This window comes from Pecten maximus, chromosome 11 (genome assembly GCF_902652985.1).
Source record: "Pecten maximus chromosome 11, xPecMax1.1, whole genome shotgun sequence".
NCBI classification, from domain to species: Eukaryota; Metazoa; Mollusca; class Bivalvia; order Pectinida; family Pectinidae; genus Pecten; species Pecten maximus.
Window position 1 is genome coordinate 37,975,455 of NC_047025.1, and position 15,312 is coordinate 37,990,766.

Consider the following 15,312-nt stretch of genomic DNA (forward strand, 5'->3'; position numbering starts at 1 on the left):
AATCTCGCCCTCTAAACTCATCTAAATTTCGCTTAAGTCTCTCGACATACTTGCAAAACTTAACATTTTCAGTCACTCTCTTTCTCTCGCTTTCCTCTAACTCCTTCATGATCTTGTCCACTTCCCTTTTTTCTCTTCTTTCTTGAATTTTTCTGTCTCTTCGTCACACAATTCTAGTACAAGCTTCTATATCTGCTATTGTTCCAGTAATTCCCGAGGATGAAAAAGAGCTCCATCGCCAAGTTCAATTGTTAAACGGTCATCTTCATCGTCTAAATAGCAGTCATGGAAATGAAACACTGAAACTCAATAATTGTATCCTACGTGCTCGCGGCGGCAAAAAGTGTAAAAAATTTAGGGTTTCAATCAACGCCAAGTTATATCGTGACGGCATTCATCCAGGTGAAAAACTGTCAGACATTTGGACACGTTTGATCATAAAAGACATACAATCCTCCTGTTGATGATTAAAGCACAGATTGACCAACAGTTGTACCTTTGGTACTTATATTCTAGTCTCGGCAAAGTGTTTACCATACTTTATACATTTCCTTGAAATAACGACACACGCCTGCCACAATTCCAGTTCGGCGAGGAACTTTGCCAACAGGTAATTTTGATAGGAAATCTTCATAGATTCGGCATAGTTACTTTGCCAATCCTAATGCCAATTATCAGAGTTTCGGCAAGGTACTTTGCCAAACACTTAAGTGTCGTTTAATTAGAAATAGCATAATTTTACGCCAATTGTACAGCAATTTCGATATGAAATCTTCATGGATTCGGCATTGTGACTTTGCCAATCCCAATTATCAAAGTTTCGTCAAGATACTTTGACAATCACTAAAGTGTCGTTTAACTAGAAAATAACATTTGATAGTAACCGGTTGTGAATGTAATTTTACGTTAAAACCAATTCGGCAAGGTATTTTGCCAATTGTATTCTGGACGTATATTTTAAAGGCTAGTCTCGGCAGGTTGTTTGCCGGATAAATACAACAGACCATAATTAAAAATGGCCAGTGCAAATATACCCGACCCAAAAAGATACAAAGCTGATGACGCAACATCAATCTACTGTAATAAATGTGACGCAATAATCAGCAGCCGGAGATATCTTGACTGTGCTGTTTGCAAAATGCAATACTGTTACGCTTGTACAGGACAAAAAAGGAACGTTCTGTCTCTATTAGAAACGGGCGATTTGGAAGGATTCACTTGGTCTTGTAATTGTTGCAAAGGAACACAGATGGGCAACTTAAAAATGGTCGTAAAAGACGAGTTAGTAAATGACCTGAAGTATGAGATAACACAAAGTGTGGATCAAAGAACTCAAGAGCTACAAGAGAGAAAGAACAGAGACTCAAACATAATAATTTTCAATCTTCCAGAGTCGCTTAGCGAGAGTACAAATGAGCGAAAAGAAGAGGATAGCCGGAAGTTACAGACAGTTGCTGACTCGATTGGTGTTCCTGAATTAGATATCATTGCTATGTTTAGACTAGGACGACCTGAACCCAGAAGTAACAAAACAAGACCACTGAAAGTTATCATGAACAATAAAAAGCAAAGGAAAAACCTCCTGGAAAATTCTAGAATTATAAAAGAAAAAGCACCACACGATTTGAAAAAAGTTATCATTGTTCGTGACATGACCATCGAACAGAGACAAGACCGCAAAAACAAGTATATGGCGAAGAAAAAGAATAGTACAGTACCAAAAATATCGGAGACGGAGATGGAAGTAGATCGCAAAAATGATTCACAGCCAATATCAAACTCGACCAGATCAACCACTGAAATTAGTCCTATAAGACGGTCTTTCAACGTGACGTCATACAATCATGACGTATCTTCAGGCGACTCGACATTAATGTACAGCCAGGACACTATCCTTGACGGTCGAGTTCCGGCATCGCCAGAAGTTGAAAGAGTCTAGGATATTAATTTTAAGGAGGCTTTTAATGTAAACTATGATGTCAGTATCACTAGTGGCCAATCACCTTCCCTCGTCATCTTTTATTCAAATGTTGATACCCTCACGCCAAGCAAAATAAGTCAATACCTCCCAATAAATGGTGGAAAATTGCTAGGTCAGTCACTGGAATTAACAATAAACAATCTCAAATACCACCACTTACACATAACAACAGAACAGTACATCATCCAACTGAGAAAGCTGAGATACTTAATAATTATTTTACTTCTATCGCAAACTCTTCTGATAATCTGCAAAATCTTGATACTTCCAGTAATGATGAAAATCACACACCTTTTATACTTGATAATATACATGTATATGTATCAGAACAGGATGTGGAAGATCAAGTAACTTTGTTAAATGTAAATAAACCATCTGGTCCAGATGGAATTATACCAAAGGTTGTGAAAAATCTCAAGTCAAGTATTATCCTACCTTTACAATTACTTATTAATAAAACCTTACAGACTGGGGAAATACCAGATAACTGGAAAATGGCAAATGTTAATGCAATTTATAAGGGTAATTGCACCCGAAATGAACCAACTAATTATAGACCAATATCAATTACCAATTGCTTTAGTAAACTATGTGAAAAGATTATATCTAAATATTTGTACAATTTTGTCAAACAACATAATATCATTTCAAATCATCAATCTGGCTTTACACCAAAAGATTCTACTGTAAATCAACTGTTGTTATCATACTATCACTAGTAATTTAGATATAGGAAATGAGTTACAATTTATATTTTGTGATATAAGCAAAGCATTTGATAGAGTTTGGCATGAGGGGCTATTGTATAAACTAAAAAAATGTGGAATTACAGGGAAATTATTGGAATGGTTTCGGAATTATTTAAAGGATAGAAAACAAAGAGTCATTACTGAAGGACATTACTCTTCTTTCCGTACTGTCAATGCAGGGGTTCCTCAGGGTTCAGTACTGGGTCCTCTGTTATTTTTTATTTATATAAATGACATAACTAATGATGTTAATAATTCTATAAAACTGTTTGCAGATGATACATCATTATTTGCCATTATTGATAATCATAATTATTGCTACTGACTTACTAAATGAAGATCTACAAACTATCAATATTTGGGCAAAACAATGGGATGTTATATTTAACCCCTCAAAAACTAAATCAGTTTTATTTACCAGAAAAAGAAATACTACACACTTACCACTATTTTTTGCTGACACAGCAATAGAAAATAATGACTCACATAGTCACCTTGGTGTTTTATTTTCAGCTGATGGTACATGGAATAATCATATTCACAATATCTACCAAAAAGCCTGTAAACGTCTTAATATTTTGAAATATCTTAAATATAAAATTGATAGAAGTTCACTTACTACTATTTTTACTGCTTTTATTAGGCCTATACTTGATTATGCTGATGTGATGTGGGATAATTGCTCTCAGCAATGTAAAAATTTATTAGAATCTATTCAAATTGAAGCTGCTCGTATTATAACTGGCCTACGTAGGGGAACCTCACATGAAAAATTGTATAATGAGCTAGGATGGGAAACATTGGAGTCCAGACGAAAGAAACATAAATATCTGCGGATGTACAAAATAATACACAATGATACACCTTCCTATCTTACTGAGATTGTAAACGTTTTTAAAAATAATATTGATGAACAGAACTACCCTTTAAGAACCATCAGGGCTTTCAACCCACCACTATGTCACTCTGAAAATTATTTTTATAGTTTTTTTCCCTCCATGGTACGAGAGTTTAATGACCTTGATTTTGATACACTAAATGCACCAACCATTACAAAATTTCGAAACTTGATATCAGCGGGTAATGATATAAGAAATACTACTTCCTCAATCTTTAAATATAAAGGAAATAGAAATGAAAACATACTTTTGTGTCAATTGAGAAAGGTAGCAAGCCAATTAAATTATGATCTTTATAAAGACCACCTGATAGAATCGCCTGTTTGTAGTTGTGGATATGGACTTGAAACTTCATATCATTTTTTCTTTTTATGCCCTAACTATATTGTGCATAGAGATACTCTAATAAATTCTCTACATAAGCAGGAATATTTTCATATTGACATACTCCTAAATGGCTCTGACAGTTACAGTGATGATATAAACACTCATATCTTTGATAATGTAATATTAAAAACACAAATAGACTATTACATTAGTCATTAAGTCAAAAGTCGGGGTCTGATTCAAGTCTTTAGTACTGGAAGTCTATTATATGTCTATTAGTTGGTCCTAATGGTAAAGGACAGCCTAAACCATTGTAACTTAGGAATTAGTGGTTCATTAGTACATGTATATTTTTCATCAAATTTTTGATAAAATTAAGATCTAAGTAAAAATTTATTTGGTATTTATCCTTGTATATAGTTGATGAGATATTATGAACATCTTAAAAATGTTGTTCATGTCTGTGCAGTTTTGCGCAAGAATCTGTGTAGGTGACCCTGTTTTGGATGAGTAATACTAAACCATTTAATACTCTGAGTTTATAATTACCGTAATTATTCTAAGTTGGAAAGAAAAAGTTAAAAACACATATGTGCATAGTGTCTGCCTGGGTTGGGGGGCAGGTGTGTATTCAGCCATGAGAGGATGACTACTGGGTGTAAGCACCTCATGGACATTTTTGTCGGAAACTCTTGGTTTGACTAGGCACCTGCCTCCCATCCAGGCAGATAACATGCAATATCAAACAAATCTATAAATTCTAATCATAATAGTAATGGAAAACCCACTGTTTATATACATAGAGTATTTGAATTGCTATCCCCTGTACATATACATGTATAACATGTGCGAGTGCGAGTGTGTGTGTGTGTGTGTGTGTGTGTGTGTGTGATACTATATATTACTCTACATTGTATGCTATTAATACCGGATGTTTTTATTTTGTTAATATTATTATAATACGGAGAGAACTTAAAATAGGCTTAAGCCTGATGTTCAATCCAATTGTTTTGTTTTTTTTAAACAATAAAATTTGTTGAAATGAAATGACACTGTGTTGGAAAACGTCATCATAACAAAAGAAAAAATCAAATCAGCAATTTCGAAACTGAATCCAAACAAATTTTCTGGTCCAGACATATTTCACCCTAAATTGATCTTAGAAACATCTGACGAACTAATTAAGCCGCTAGTAATCATATTCAAGAAATCAATAGAAGAAGGATCACTACCATCGGATTGGAAGGTTGCCCATGTAACACCAATACACAAAAGTGGGTCCAGACTTAAAACAGAAAATTACCGTCCAATAAGTTTAACGTCGATCCCATGCAAAATCAAACGGTTTGTCCTCAAATAGCCAGCATGGCTTCATGAAAGGTAAATTATGCGTGACGCAACTTATCAAGGTCACAGATTACATTACCAATGAAATGGACGATGGAAAAAACGTTGACGTCATATACCTCGATTTTAGTAAAGCTTTTGACAGAGTCCCGCATAAAAGATTACTTCTAAAACTGGAAAAATATGGCATCAGAGGTAATGTCCTACAATGGATTAAGAATTTTCTCACTGGAATGAAACAGCAAGTTCGTATTGACGGAGAACTCTCTAACGTAAATGACGTCACAAGCGGTGTCCCCCAGGGGAGTATTCTGGGTCCGATTTTATTTATCATTTTCGTGAACATACCGGAAGTGGTGAACACCGTAATCAAAATATTCGCTGACGACACAAATCTTTTGAAAGGAGTAGGCAACAACGCGGATAAAGAGGAGCTCCAGAAAGATGTTGAGAGCATTTGCAAATGGACCGAGACCTGGAACATGCAACTAAACGCCAAAAAATGTAAACACCTGTGTATTAACAATTCCATGGAAAACACTAATAAATATGACATTGAAAAAGAAGGTCATCAGAGCGAAATAACCAATACTAAATCCGAAAAAGATCTCGGCGTAACTTTTGATAGCAAAATGAAATTTAGTGAACATGCCTCCATTTGTGTTTCGAAAGCTAACAGATTAACCGGTCTGGTCTTCAAAACTTTCACCTATATCGACAGAAAAATGTTCCTAAACTTATACATGTCATTAATTCGGCCTCATCTGGAATATGCATCTTGCGTTTGGAACCCTATGCTGCTCAAGGATAAAATTGTGATAGAGAATGTCCAGAGGAGAGCCACTAAAAGAGTTATTGGATTAACCAACTTATCCTACGAACAACGACTCAGATCCTTAGGATTACCAAGCCTTGAATATCGAAGAAAACGTACAGATATCGTTCAAGTGTTCAAGATTATCAACAACATCGATAGGGTCGACAAAGATAAATTGTTTACAATGTCTCCCATTACCTTCACAAGAGGTCATTCTAAGAAGATCTTGAAGCCAGTGTCCAGACTAGAAGTAACCAAACATCGGTTTAACAGCAGAGTTGTAGATATTTGGAACAATTTACCAGAAAATGTGGTGTCTGCAAATTCTGTGAACTCTTTTCAATCGCGTCTAAACCAGCACTGGTACAATGAACCCTCCAAATTCGCTCCTACGTGTTGCAGTGTTACCTGATCGATTAATTGATCACTACCAGGATACGCCTCCAGAAGCCAGAAGGGCTTATATTGGTGTTTTTAATTACATAATTAGTACATCCTCCATTAATTCTTCTAGATTTGACTCCGTCTCTATATCCTTTTTTCTGCTTTCTCCGTCTCGCACTCACCCTTTCGTCCATCCCCTCTCCAAAGGATACTTGATATGCCCGAAGACTCTTTTGGAAGAAATCATCATCCGCTATAGATGGTGTCTGTCTCTTCTGGATATACGGTCGATATCCTTTTGTGTGGGATCTTAACGCCGAAAAAGTAAGGGCTCTATATGCACAAAGAGTACATGTAAAAGGAATACGTTCTAGAGGCTGGTGTTCCGATAGAAAATGAAGGATAGCGCTCTTCTTTCCTTTGTAGATTCCTTTACATATATTATCTACTTGTCTAACGCTTCATTCCATTTCTCCTCTCGTGCTCCCCAATGGTTGTTTCTGCATCGACAGGTATCAGTGTCAAGTCGACGGTCATCTTGCTACTTGCCATTCAAGTTTTGTAAACCGTGATTTCATTGGTCGGCTATTGGCAGTGGCAAGATGGCCGTTAGACTGGATTACATGCCTTAGTACCATTTCTCTCCGCTAGGCTGCTCTCGTATTCCCATTCCTTAGGATTTTCTTTCAGGAAGCACTTTATCATTTTTCCCAACGTCTTGTTGAATCTTTCGATTAGTCCATTTAATTCCGGATGATAAGTGGATGGTCTTGGTCTTGGTAATGTGTAGAAGTTTACAGACTTCCTAGAATATTTGACTTTCAAAATTGGTTCCTTGGTCAAAATGTATTTCTAGTGGAATCCCGAATCTGGCGATGAATTATTTGACCAACTTCTCCACTACTTTCTCAGCTGATTAGTTTGGAATGGGAGACGCTTCCATCCCTCTTGTAAAATGATCTCCATTAACGAGAATATCATGATTCTGATTCTTTGTCCTCGGGAGTGGTCCAATCACATCAAGGCCAACTCGGTCCAAGGGATAACCCACTCTGTAGTCGCTGGGTGTAGCTTTAGACGGTGAGGCTGTAGATTTCCATCGATTACAGTTTTCACATAAATGTATCTGAGCCTTGACATCATCGATCATCTTGTACCAGTAGAAATATTCCCGCTATTTGTTTATGGTACGTTGAACACCCGGATGAGCAGCATACGTAAAATTGTGACAACGCTTCATAATCTCGAATTGAAGTATTTTTGATACTAATAGTTGAAGTTTCTCTGTTCCAGGTGACGCCGTTCACCAGCGCTGATACAACGTTGGCAAACAATGTTATTCCAGTTAAGCCATAACTTCCTTACAGCAGGACTGTATTTAGTTACATTGTCTCTTGTAGGTATCTTATCATCTTTAGCCCACTCATGTAGATACTTCAGATCCTCGTCTTCTTCCTGGAAAGATGACAGCTTCTTATACGAGTATCCCTCTTTACCTTACTTTCTTTAGGCTAAGCCGCATTTGTCTTGGCGGCTTGAACATCTTTCCCAATATTGTGACTCTCTAATGGTTGAACATAGTCGATATCTTCCTTGAACTGTTTCCTGTTCTTTTTCATCTGGATACAAATGTTACATTTCGTATCCACGGTTCCCTCCTTTTGATGTATGCACAATTCGTCAACATCACAACGTGATAAGGCATCCGTATTCTGATTACATTTCCCTGCGCGATGCTGAATTTTTAAATCGAATTTCCCAAGACATTCCAACTTTCTTGCGACTTGTCCCTGTGGATCTTTCAATCCGAACAGCCAGCGTAATTATCCATGATCTGTTCGCAAGATGAATGGCCTTCCCAGGAGATAAGGCTTAAATTGTATTACAAAGGTCACGACATGTCAAGTGTATCCCTCAGTACTGTATGGTGTTAAGTGTAAAGTATATCCCTCAGTAATGTGTGGTGTTAAGTGTAAAGTATATCCCTCAGTACTGTATGGTATTAAGGGTGAAGTATACCCCTCAGGACTGTATGGTGTTAAGTGTAAAGTATATCCCTCAGTACTGTAAGGTGTTAATTGTAAAGTATATCCGTCAGTCCTGTATTGTGTTAAGTGTAAAGTATATCCCTCAGTACTGTATGGTTTTAAGTGTAAAGTATATCACTCAGTACTGTATGGTGTTAAGTGTAAAGTATATCCCTCAGTATTGCATGGTGCTAAGTGTAAAGTATCTCCCTCAGTACTGTATGGTGTTGTGTAAAGTATACACCTCAGTACTGTACGGTGCTAAGTGTAAAGTATATCCCTCAGTATTTTACGGTGCTAAGTGTAAAGTATACCCCTCAGTACTGTATGGTGTTAAGTGTAACGTATATCCCTCGGTACTGCATGGTGTTAAGTGTAAAGTATACCCCTCAGTACTGTACGGTGCTAAGTGTAAAGTATCTCCCTCAGTACTGTATGGTGTTAAGTGTAAAGTATATCCCTCAGTACTGTACGGTGTTAATTGTAAAGTATTATTTAATTAAAAGAAAAAAAATGATGAATGAAAAAAAAAAAAATAATAATAATTGTACGATGATGAAATGGCTCGGTGCTCTAAATAAATCCAGATACTTCGATGTCAGATGAAAAATATAGCATGTGTGCAGTTACAGAACATTTTAGGCAATTAACGTCACCAACTAATAAATACTAACACGCACCTTGCAAGGTTTATCTATAAAAAATTAGTATTATTATTTTGAATGTTGTATTGATGGAGTTACAAAAGATGTGACTATATGAGCCAACTCTGAGTACATAAAAAAAGCCTGGTCAAACATTTTTGTCAATAATAATAATGTGTGTTATAGGACTGTTACAAAAATTACTTATATTTACATTTTGATAGAATAATTGTGCTTTATTTAGTCATTTCGAACCGATTTTGAACAGCAAATCAAGTGTAGACAACAATGAAGAGGATGGCGTCACAATATCAAATGTCGTTACAGTCTTAATTATTACATCATTTGCCTTCACTACACATTGCAATGAAAGGGATATCTTTTTTTTTTTTAAAAGTGTAAAGTATATCCCTCTGTACTGTATGGTGTTATGTGTAAAGTATACCCCTAAGTTCTGTATGGTGTTAAGTGAAAATATACCCTTCAGTACTTGTTTGTTTGTTTTTGTTTAACGTCCTATTAATAGCCAGGGTCATTCCCCAATGGTATTAAGTACAAAGTATCTCCCTCAGAACTGTATGGTGTTAAGTGTAAAGTATATCCCTCAGTACTGTATGGTGTTAAGTGTAAAGTATATCCCCTAGTACTGTATGGTGTTAAGTGTAACGTATATCCCTCAGTACTATATGGTGTTAAGTGTAAAGTATATCCCTCAGTTCTGTACGGTGTTAAGTGTAAAGTATAGCCCTCAGTACTGTATGGTATTAAGTACAAAGTATCTCCCTCAGTACTGTATGGTGTTAAGTGTAAAGTATATCTCTCAGTACTGTATGGTGTTAAGTGTAAAGTATATCCCTCAGTTCTGTATGGTGTAAGTGTAAAGTATATCCCCTAGTACTGTATGGTGTTAAGTGTAAAGTATATCCCTCAGTACTGTATGGTGTTAAGTGTAAAGTATATCCCTCAGTACTGTATGGTGTTAAGTGTAAAGTATGTAGTGATCACTCAGTACTGTATGGTGTTAAGTGTAAAGTATATCCCTCAGTACTGTATGGTGTTAAGTGTTAATTATATCCCCCAGTACTGTATGGCGTTAAGTGTAAAGTATATCCCTCAGTATTGTACGGTGTTAAGTGTAAAGTATATCCCTCAGTACTGTATGGTGTTAAGTATATCCCTCAGTACTGTATGGTGTTATGTGTAAAGTATACCCCACAGTACTGTATGGTGTTAAGTGAAAATTATACCCTTCAGTACTTGTTTGTTTTTGGTTAACGTCCTATTAACAGCCAGGGTCATTCCCCTACGGTATTAAGTGTAAAGTATACCCCTCAGTACTGTATGGTGTTAAGTGTAAAGTATAGCCCTCAGTACTGTATGGTGTTAAGTGTAAAGTATAGCCCTCAGTTCTGTATGGTGTTAAGTGTAAAGTATATCCCTCAGTACTGTACGGTGTTAAGTGTTAAGTATACCCCTCAGTACTGTATGGTGTTAAGTGTAAAGTATCTCCCTCAGTACTGTATGGTGTTAAGTGTAAAGTATATCCCTCAGTACTGTACGGTGTTAAGTATACCCCTCAGTACTGTATGGTGTTAAGTGTAAAGTATCTCACTCAGTACTGTATGGTGTTAAGTGTAAAGTATACCCCTCAGTACTGTATTGTGTAAAGTGTAAAGTATCTCACTCAGTACTGTATGGTGTTAAGTGTAAAGTATACCCCTCAGTACTGTATGGTGTTAAGTGTAAAGTATACCCCTCAGTACTGTACGGTGTTAAGTGTAAAGTATATCCCTCAGTACTGTATGGTGTTAAGTGTAAAGTATATCCCTCAGTATTGAATGGTGTTAAGTGTAAAGTATATCCCTCAGTTCTGTACGGTGTTAAGTGTAAAGTATACCCCTCAGTACTGTATGGTGTTAAGTGTAAAGTATATCCCTCAGTACTGTATGGTGTTAAGTGTAAAGTATATCCCTCAGTACTGTACTGGTGTTAAGTGGTAAAGTTATATCCCTCCAGTACTGTACGGGGTGTGTTTAAGTGTAAAGTATACCCCTCAGTACTGTATGGTGTTAAGTGTAAAGTATACCCCTCAGTACTGTATGGTGTTAAGTGTAAAGTATATCCCTCAGTATTGTACTGTGTTAAGTGTAAAGTATATCCCTCAGTATTGTATGGTGTTAAGTGTAAAGTATATCCCTCAGTACTGTACGGTGTTAAGTGTAAAGTATATCCCTCAATACTGTATGGTGTTAAGTATGTAGTGATCACTCAGTACTGTATGGTGTTAAGTGTAAAGTATGTAGTGATCACTCAGTACTGTATGGGTGTGAATTATGGCAGTTAAAGCAAAATGAAATTTACATGTTAAAAATCCCCACAAAACTTCGTTGTCAACAAGAACAGATATATGTACGTTACAGCTTGGTTGATTTTCCGTAGAAGTACGAGGGCTGATTGATATATGTTGTGAGCCTCATATTGAAGGGTTTTAATTTTGCCGGACATATTGTATTATATTTCAACATAATCCCCTTCAGTATCTATACACTTTTGCCAGCGGTGTTTAAGGGCCTCAGCGCCACTTTTATAGAACTCCTTTTCCTGGATCCCAGAAAACCGATGCCATAACCGTCCCAGCTGATGGAAAAGTCTTTCGCCTTCTTTGGCGGGGGAGAGCCAGGGTGCTTCCATTGTTTCGATTGTTGTTTGGTAAAATGATGAACCCATGTTTCATCCATATTGACAAAGCTCTGAAGATGAAGAAAGTTGGCAGGATCTTCCTCAAATAGGTTAAGATTAACACGCGATAATGTGGGCCTGGCGAGCTTTTGTAATATCTAATTACCGTCTACTTCATGTACTTGGTGGTATTCTCAATTATGATTTTTTTTTTTTATCTCAATAGGAACTAGAGGACTTCAGAATACAACTCATAATTGTTACTAAAATCGTCCAACACCTTCTGACACCTATATTCAGCTCTGAAAGCGGAGAGGTATGGGTGGAAGACACCATCAAAGTCAAATTTTGGATATTGTCGTGTCCTGTTGCTTTTTAGGGGTCAATTTTGTTGAACAGTTTGGTTATAATTGAAGTCTTCATCTACAGGTTTAAAAGTGAAATGTGTATTCTGTTGTTTGTTATATACTTAGAGATCCCCGAGGGATATTAGTGCCCAGTGAATGATCTTTATTGGTTCTATGTCAGACTTATCTTTTCTCTACGTTACTGTTATTTCATTTGTTCCTGTTACTAATCTGATAACATGAACAAGTGGAACCTACATGTCGAGATTGAGAAACATCCCTCTGGTACCTTTCGAGAAATAGCGCTAACAAATTTCAATTCTTATAATCCTATATGACTGTGCATGTCGTCCATTTTTTAATCAAAAATCTAAATTCAATTGGCACAAGAGACCAAGGGGAACCTACACATGAAGTTTGATGAATATACCTCCAGTAAGTTTCAAGAAATAGCTAATTTTCAAGAAATAGCTATAAAAATTGTTTACGGACGGACAGAAGACCGACATCTGATGATTGAAGGCTAAAAATATTATTTCTAAGTTAGGGTGTGACGTTCACAAAAAAAAAACTATTGAAAGTGTCTAATAAGTTTGTACATTTACTGTTTTCATGTTCCTCCAATACAACATCTACTTGATTCTGGCAGCCTTTCTGAAATTGAATCTTCGCCCAACTTTAAAAAAAGTAATAAATTGTTCATCGTCCAGAGCTGCGTTACCGCAGCTATCGAATGTGCAACACAGCCGAGTGCAATTTAGAGTGGGTGTCCGACTATGGGGAAACTAGAACATTGTAGGAGTGTCAACAGCATGGATGTAGGACATGGTTTCTGTCTATAGACGTGGGAATCATAGGAGCAGACCGGAGGAACCTGTTAGGCAAGCAGGCAGACAGATGTTGCTTTCAGCTATATATGAAGGAAGAGGGAGGAAAATGGAGCAGTCAGCAGATACATTGCTTGCCACAAGGTGATAAGATGTTGGGAAACAGATAGTGCAACAGCCGCAATACTACAAGTAATAGGCAAAACCAAGAGCCGACCAGTCCGTTATCAACCCAGCTAATGTACCTCTGGAGGACGAACCCGGAAACGTAGAACGTCCTTTCTTAAATGTTTTTGTTATTTTTCCCAAAATCACCAGTCTTATATCGGGTACATGTGTCCATATCATTATGTGAAGAAACAAAATCCTTCAATCCATGACCCCCGCATGCTTCCTCCTAATTTTACACTTTTGATGTACATAAATCAGATAGCAAATTCCGGAAGTTGCCAAGAAAAACTGGAACATATCTTTTCTTTTGCGAAATAACCACTAGCAATGTCCATGCAGGCCGTTTTCTGACTTGGTATTTATTGAGAAATAGCAAGAATTGTCCAAGGATGAATGACAGATCTACAAAAGATTTGATCCATCATCTGATGCAAGAAATCCCAGAAGGATCTTGGCTCCCACCATAGAATATATATATGAATATAATCAAATGAAATCATTATAAGAACTTTGTGGCAAAAAGATGGCTGTCCGTCTGCCATTTTGCTTTCAAATCAAAACTCAAAATTAAATTCACATAAGGGACCAACACAAAGTTTGAGAAATACCATTCCAGTACTTCTTGATATTGTGATAACAAACTTCAGCTGTCCAAATCCAAGACAAGAGATCCCAGAGGGATCTTGGCGCCCACCATTGAATGATCTTCATAGGTTCCATGTCAGATTGATCTTTTCTCTTTTTTTCCCTTCCTCTTACTAATCTGTATAAATTGAGAAACATCCCTCCAGTGCTTTTTAAACAAGGGAAACTTATATATGAAATTTGAGATTTAGCGATAATGGTTGTCTGTCGACAATGTTTTCAGATTGGTCCAAAAATGCAATACGACGGACCAAGGGGAATCTACATATGAAATTTGAGAAGGATCCCTTCAGTACTTTCTCAGAAATGGCGATAACAAACTTCAATTGTCAAAATCCAAGATGGCTGCCTGTCGGCCATGTTGTTTTTCGATCGGTCCCAAAATGCAATATGCATAACTAGGCACCAAGGGGAACCTACATATGAAATTTGAGAAAGATCCCTTCAGTACTTTCTTAGAAATAGCGATAACAAACTTCAATTGTCAAAATCCAAGATGGCTGCCTGTCGGCCATGTTGTTTTCCGATTGGTCCCAAAATGCAATATGCATAACTAGGGACCGAGGGCAACCTAAATATGAAATTTGAGAAGGATCCCTCGAGTACTTTCTCAGAAATAGCGATAACAAACTTCAATTGTCAAAATCCAAGATGGCTGCCTGTCGGCCATATTGTTTTTCGATCGGTCCCAAAATGCAATATGCATAACTAGGCACCAAGGGGAACCTACATATGAAATTTGAGAAAGATCCCTTCAGTACTTTCTCAGAAATAGCGATAACAAACTTCAATTGTCAAAATCCAAGATGGCTGCCTGTCGGCCATGTTGTTTTTCGATCGGTCCCAAAATGCAATATGCATAACTAGGCACCAAGGGGAACCTACATATGAAATTTGAGAAAGATCCCTTCAGTACTTTCTCAGAAATAGCGATAACAAGAATTGTTTACGGACGGAGGGACGGACGGACCACGGACGCAAGGCGATTTGAATAGCCCACCATCTGATGATGGTGGGCTAAAAATGCACCCCCGTTAGACATTTTGCTTTCTAATCAGTCTCCAAATTCAGTATACACAACTAGCCAAGGTAAACCAACATACAAGACTTTAGAAAACACATTATGATTTTCTTTAACCTTAAACCGTTCAAATTCAAAATGGCCGGCTGACAGACATTTTTTTAATCAATTGCTAAAGAAAACATGCAAAACTAGGGATCTAATGGATCCTACATATGAAATTTGAAAGATCCATAAAGTACGTTTTAAGAAATAGTGGGCAACCATCTACAACCTGTCAAAATTCAAAATGGCCACACGTTTTCCAATCAGTCTCCAAATTCACTATGTACAACAAAGGACCAAGAGGAACCTACATATAAAATCAAAAGTTAAGCTAAGTACTTCCTGAGAAATAGCAACAAACTTAAAGCTGTTGTTTTCTGATCAGTCTCGAAGTTCAATATG